This window comes from Pipistrellus kuhlii, unplaced genomic scaffold, assembly GCF_014108245.1.
Source record: "Pipistrellus kuhlii isolate mPipKuh1 unplaced genomic scaffold, mPipKuh1.p scaffold_m20_p_12, whole genome shotgun sequence".
In the NCBI taxonomy this organism is placed as follows: Eukaryota; Metazoa; Chordata; class Mammalia; order Chiroptera; family Vespertilionidae; genus Pipistrellus; species Pipistrellus kuhlii.
Window position 1 is genome coordinate 5,098,080 of NW_023425427.1, and position 6,270 is coordinate 5,104,349.

The window sequence follows — 6,270 nt, forward strand, 5'->3', positions numbered from 1 at the left end:
GCCCCACAGTGGAGTCAGGAGTTTATCCTCACCCCGCCCTGCCCTCTCACCAGGGGACCATGTGGTTGCAGCCAAGGCCTCTGGGAGAGAGCTGAGAGGGGGCTTCCCCATGGGAGCTGCGTCCTTCTGAAAGGGAGCAGTCATTTCCCTCTCAGTGCCCCTCCCAGAGCCAGCAGGCTGTGAGCTCCAGGAGGCAAGGACCCGTGTGTCTCCTCCTCCGCTGCAGCAGCACCCACCGGGTGCCTGGACCATGGGAGGTGCTGGGCCCACGTTTGCTGAATGGACTGGCAAGGATGGGGTGTGTGTTCTCATTCATCTCTTACTTTGACAGGTCTGCACCAGGAGGAGCATGGCGATCCTTTTTCCTGGGAAGGAGGCGGGCTGTACCTAGCGGGTGGGGAGGCAGGTTAGGGAAGAAATTGAAATGGAGCCTTCTTCCTCCACCTGTTCCCTGGGCTATTGCTGGAAGACATTTCTCCATGGGTCTTTCGAACCTCAAAAAGCAGAGCCACTGACTGCTTCTTATTGATCTTTTCAAGGACTTTGTTTCCATGGTCCATTTGTCAAGTTCTGCTGGGTCAGGCGGATGCCTAAGGAAGCTTTGGCGCTCGGACCTCGGTGGAGACGGGATGCAGGCAAGGCCGCTTTATTGGCTGGGCAGAGAGGGTGGGTGGGTGTTGGGAGGGGCACTGAGGAGGGGCTAGGAGTTCCCTATAGCTAAGGGGGCTCGGGAGGTGTCCAGCTGGCCCGTCGGACCTCTACATCGTGGGCTCAGCAAGGTGAGGCAGAACCCGGTGTCCCTGTCCTCTTCCTCTCTCCAAAGCAACCGCCTCTCTGTCCTGCTCTCCCCCAGGTCGCCTGGTGGAAGTCTGAGATTGGGTAAGAGGGCCGGACTGGCTCATAACGATGCACCGAGGGGCGGAAAGCAGAACAGGCGATGGTGCAACACAGAGTGGTTATGACAGAGGGCGAGGAAGGGCCTCTACAAGCAGTGAGACATCCCAGGGCCTTGATGTTGCGAATGAAGACTCTGCCCGAGAAGCATGATGCCGTGGAAGGTTTCCAGGGCCTGAGTTCTCCCCAGGAGCTGCCTGCCAGGGCCCAGTGGTCAGCAGGCCAGAGGAGGGCAGAGCAGTCAGCGTGGAGGGGGAGAGCTATGAGAAGCCAGTTTTGACAGTAAACATCCTTGCAAAATGAAGAAGGCTCTCTCTCTGAATCAAAGGGCAGGCATGCTGACCACCCACTATAGAAGTCTGGGGTTCTCTCAGCTCGGGGCTCACCTCCTGTATTGCAGCCACTCCCTCTGCATGTGAACCGCCTAGCTGGGCCCTTCTGTGTCTCCCCTGTGCAGAGTTGCCTGTTAAAACACAGGACACCAGCTACACAATGAAAACTTTCTAAATGTAGGTATGACCCATGCAGCGTTCGAAACATACTAGAACTGTATTCCTTGTTTGTCTGAAATTCAAGTTTAACTGGGTACCCTGTGTGTTTATTTTCTTAAATTGGGTAACCCGCTCCCGTGGGACTGAGGGACTAAAGGAACTGGTGCAAAGATGCTGACGTCTGTGCCATTTGCCATGAGTAATAAAGTCCTTTGTCTCTGACCCAAGAGTCTTGTGTTCCTGCCAGCATCCAAGTTAGCTCACAAGCAGGCCAAAATCTCATACCCTCCCCAGCCCAAGCTTGGAATCTGGCATAGATTTGGCAGAGCCCGAAATATCTGTGGGACAAATGGTTGTCGATCTGCGGGAACTGCTGCCAAGTACACAGAATTCCTCGGGGATTTAGAATGGGCTCCTGGTGCTTGGTGCAGCAGCTTTACATTTCACGAGCTCATTACTGTCACCATGGCAACTACATAGGGCTTCATAGCTTCCCAGGAGCATTTCCATGCATTATCTTTTCCCATTTCCCAGCGACTTTTCGAAATATGCACGATTGCTCTTAATTTAGGATTAGGAGAGTGAAGTTCAAGGTCAAGAAGCACATTGCACAAGGACACAGAGCCAGTAAGTGGCAATCAACTCAACCAAAGAGGACTAACGAAGACCTACCACGTGCCTAGCATTGGGCCAAGCTCATCACATCCTTTCTCTGGTGTATGCCCCGTAACTTCCATGTAGTGTGGGCATCATTGGCCACAAAGGGGGTCTGGTAACACACCCAGATTCCCATAGCTGCGGAGAGGCAGAGTCAAAATGAGGACCCACTCTGGTTTCATACCAAAAAGCCTGAGTGAAAATGGTAGGAGGTTGTAGGCGATGGGAGTCACACACTTTATAGTGGTTCCCCTGCCAGCAGGTGGGGACACAAGGCAGAGTCCAGGTTCCAGGGCCATCACTAACAGTGACTAGATTGGCCAGATATATTGATGTTCAAAGTGATAGTCCCATTCAGGCTGGGAGCTACAGGGGAAACAGAGGCATCTCAGCCACACGGACTGGACCAGCTCCAAAACCACATTTGCTAGGACTTCAATAAATACCACAATTCATTCCCTGGCCATGGCCTGGTGGGTTAAATATAATCACCCCAGGGTCTCAACAGTCTCAGGGATGGAAAAGTGATTCAAGCTGGGAGGGACAAAAGGGGAAAATCATGTTTTCTAATAATCATGTTTCCTTGGGGAAAGCTGACTTTTTTGGGGAAAACTCAGTCTTGGGCCAGAGTTCCGTATTGTGTCTCCTGAAACATTCATTTCAGAAAAGGGGAAAGAAGCCCTGGCTGGTGTGGCTTGGTATGTTGGAGCATCGAGCTGTACACCGAATGCTGGTCAATTCCCGGTCAGGGCACATACCCAGGTTGAGGGTTCAATTCATCGTTGGGGCGCGTACAGGAGGCAGCCAATCAATGTTTCTCAACATCAGTATTTCCCTCTCTCTCTCTCTTTCTTTCTCTCTCTCTTTTCCTTCCTCTCTCTAAAATCAATTTAAAAAATAAAAAATTAATAAACCTTTCCGGGGAGGTGGGGTGGGAGAAAAATTCCATAGTGAAAAAGTTTGGAGAATGCCACAGCCCATTTCTCCTTCTTGGATTTACAGTCTTTAACACATTAAAGGCTCTGACAAGTCCTGCAGCAAAGGACTCTGTGCCATTTTACGTAACCTGCAATTTCCTGCAAAATAGGAACATCTCTCTCCATTTTTTAAATAAAAAAATTTTTGCCAATAACTTTTATTAACCTTGTGAAATATGCTGGAATAGCAAGAATTTGGAGGCACACCATTACTTGAAATTCTCCCTTTCTCTTATTTTGAGCAGAACATAGCACTCATCCGGGGCTCAGGGAGTGGACAGAAGCAGCATCCGGGCTCCTGCACTGCGTACCTGCAGGGGGCTGTACCTGCACGGACTCCAGGGGAGCGGCATTCGTGAAGTTTTGCCAAAGTGTACTCAAAGGTCAGACAGACGTGTTCAAGTCTTTTGGGCAAAATATATTTTTATTATTGATTTCAGAGAGAAAGGGGGAGAGAAACATCAGTGATGAGAATCACTAATAGGCTGCCTCCTGCACGCCCCCTACTGGGCGTTGAGCAAGCAGCCCAGCATATGACCTGACCAGGAATCTAACTGTGACCTTCTGGTTCATATGTTGCCCCTCAGCCACTGAGCCATGCCAGAGGGGCGCAGGTTTAAGTCTTGTTCCACCATCAAGAACGCGGCAGCCGCTGGCAAGATGGCAGCGCAGCAGCGGGCGGGAGGGCGGAGCGCAGCGGGCAGGGCCTGTGTGCTGCGTCCTGGGTGCTCATGTGCAGAGGAGCCGGTGCAGGCGCTCTGCCGGCGCGTCCTCCGCTCTGCACGCTGGCTGTCTGTCTGCCCCTGGAAGCCTGTCTGTCCTTTGCACTCGTCTCTTAAGCCAGAGGAAATGCAGCTGAGGCCAGAGGGGGCGCCGCAGCCCTCGGGCACCGGCCCCTCTCACAGTTTCTTTCTAAGACCCCGGCCCACGTGGCTGCCTATTCCAAATACCAGGATTACGTCGTGGGGGGTGTGAAGGCCACCACCAAGGAGGTGTCCCTTCAGCCAGGGAATGTCCCACACCGTTTTACCTTTCTTTGGCCTTCCTGTCCCGAGAAGAACTTGCATCAAGAAGGACTTGGGGCCGAAACCGGTTTGGCTCAGTGGATAGAAAGTGGCCTGCGGATTGAAAGATCCTGGGGTTTGATTCCGGTCAAGTACATGTACCAGTAGGGGGTGTGCAAGAGGCAGCTGATCGATGATTCTCTCTCATCAATGTTTGTAACTCTCTGTCCCTCTCTCTTCCTCTGTGTAAAAAATCAATAATATATATATATATTAGCTACTAAATGAGTCTCTTTTATAGCTGGTGTAGATTTACTCAGAGTCCTTGGATTTGCTGGACATGACTTTGCAGAAGACTGGAAGCTAACAGATGCTAGCATGAGCAGGAACATGATTAAAGAAGTAGCTGCCATTTCAGTCTTTAATTTCTTCAGATGACTCCATGTTGGCACTTCAGTCCCTTGTGTAGCCTACAGTTTTCTTCTCCCACTTTGCTGTCGTCTGGGCAACTCTCAGTCCTTTTGGGTGAAGAGACACATGAGTTTCTCTGAGTCCATTGTGATGACGGACCTGACACTCTGGTACCCGAATTGGCTGCATTGCTCCTTCTTTCCTTTCATTTTGAAGCCAGGGTTCGACCCCACAACACTCCGGGCCTGGCTGCTCTGGGCCTGGATGCTCTGGGCCTGGCTGCTCTGAGCCTGGATACTGCTGCTCTGGGCTTGGGTGCTCCAGGCCTGGCTTCTCTGGGCCTGGCTGCTGCTGCTTCGGGCCTGGCTGCTTCAGGCCTGGCTGCTCCAGGTTTGGCTGCTGCTGCTTCAGGCCTGGCTGCTCCAAGCCTGGCTGCTGCTGCTCCAGGCCTTAGAGTTATATCCTTTTGAATTGCTCCCTTTAGTATTATGAAGTGGCCTTCATTATCTCTTGTTATGCTCAAGTACTGTGGCTTTGGCCAGTGTGGTGTGGCTCTTGCTGGGTTAGCATCACTCTGCAACTCCCTACAGAGGGCCTGGAGCCATGCAGGGTGGTGGGGAGGGGAGGTGTCTCTGAATCATGAGGGGATTCAGGATCTACCAGATAGAATCCTGGAGTCTGTGGCTGAAATATGTAACCTTGTTCAGGGAGGCAAGTCCTCAGTAATTCATCGAGCTGATTCAGTACTGGCCCCAAGAGGGCTCTGACATCACTGCCTGGGTTCCAGTCCCTCTCCCCCTATTAGCTGTGTAACCAAGGCCACATGCTCATGCCTCAAGTGTCTCCAGCCAGGAATAATACCCACATTAGAGGTATGACAAGTTAAAATGGAATAAGCTACAGAGTAAACACACAAAAGGCAGTAATTACAAAGCATTAATCATGCTGCTTATGAAACTTGCTCTTTTCTATGACACATTGTGATCCCCCTTCTGGGTCAGTGAGCATGCATCCACATAGTGACTTCCTCTGCCCTCCAGCAGTTCAGTGCAGACATTGGTACCCTGTGTCTCACAAATGACCTTGATTGATCTGATTATTTCCTGGTCCTTGAAAGCTGTGAATGTGCTTTCTGCAGTGGTCAAGAGCCTTAGGGCCAGTCCTTTTAATTTAACTTCCCTGAAAGTGTCAGGTAAGAATGTGATATAGACACACAAGGGCTTTGTTTTGGTTTGTTTATGCTGCTGCTTTCATTATTAGTGGTATTTTGTTCACTCATGCTTTTTCTTCTTCTTCATGTTCCTTTTGGTTTGGTCTGGTTTTGTCATTTTGTTCTATCAGCACCAAAGTCTCAGCTCCTAGAAAAGGCTGGTAGCCTATTTGTCCAAAAGACCTGACCCCTTCGCATTTGGGTGATCTACTTGCCTCTGGACGGTAGCAGCCACAGTGGCCAAGTAGATTCGGCCCCCAGCTTCATCACTGTGACTGGGCTGCTCCTTCAATAAAATATATTTTAAAAAAATAAAAAAGAAGGACTTGGGGACATGGTGAGTGGTCCCATAGCACGAACACCAGATCCGTGTTTGCTGGGCGTGTGTCTCCTGCCCTGGGGGAGACCCTGCTACCTCGGCACTAGATTCATCCAGCACATCCAGCTGCGGCAAGCAGGACAGCGGTCAGCAAACTCATTAGTCCACAGAGCCAAATGTCAACAGGACAACGATTGAAATTTCTTTGGAGAGCCAAAATTTTTAAACTCAAACTTCTTCTAACGCCACTCCTTCAAAATAGACTTGCCCAGGCTCTGGTATTTTGTGCAAGAGCCACACTCAAGGG

The 6,270-nt window shown here is 50.8% G+C and overlaps 1 long non-coding RNA gene across 1 annotated transcript; it reads right to left on the minus strand.

Moving 5' to 3' along the window:
* Positions 1 to 5,658: 5,658 nt before the first annotated feature.
* On the minus strand, positions 5,659 to 5,931 carry LOC123652176. The gene is made up of 2 exons (XR_006741333.1): positions 5,880 to 5,931; positions 5,659 to 5,792 (listed from the first exon to the last, which is right to left on the minus strand). It is a non-coding gene; the product is annotated as an uncharacterized LOC123652176 (long non-coding RNA).
* Positions 5,932 to 6,270: the final 339 nt, after the last annotated feature.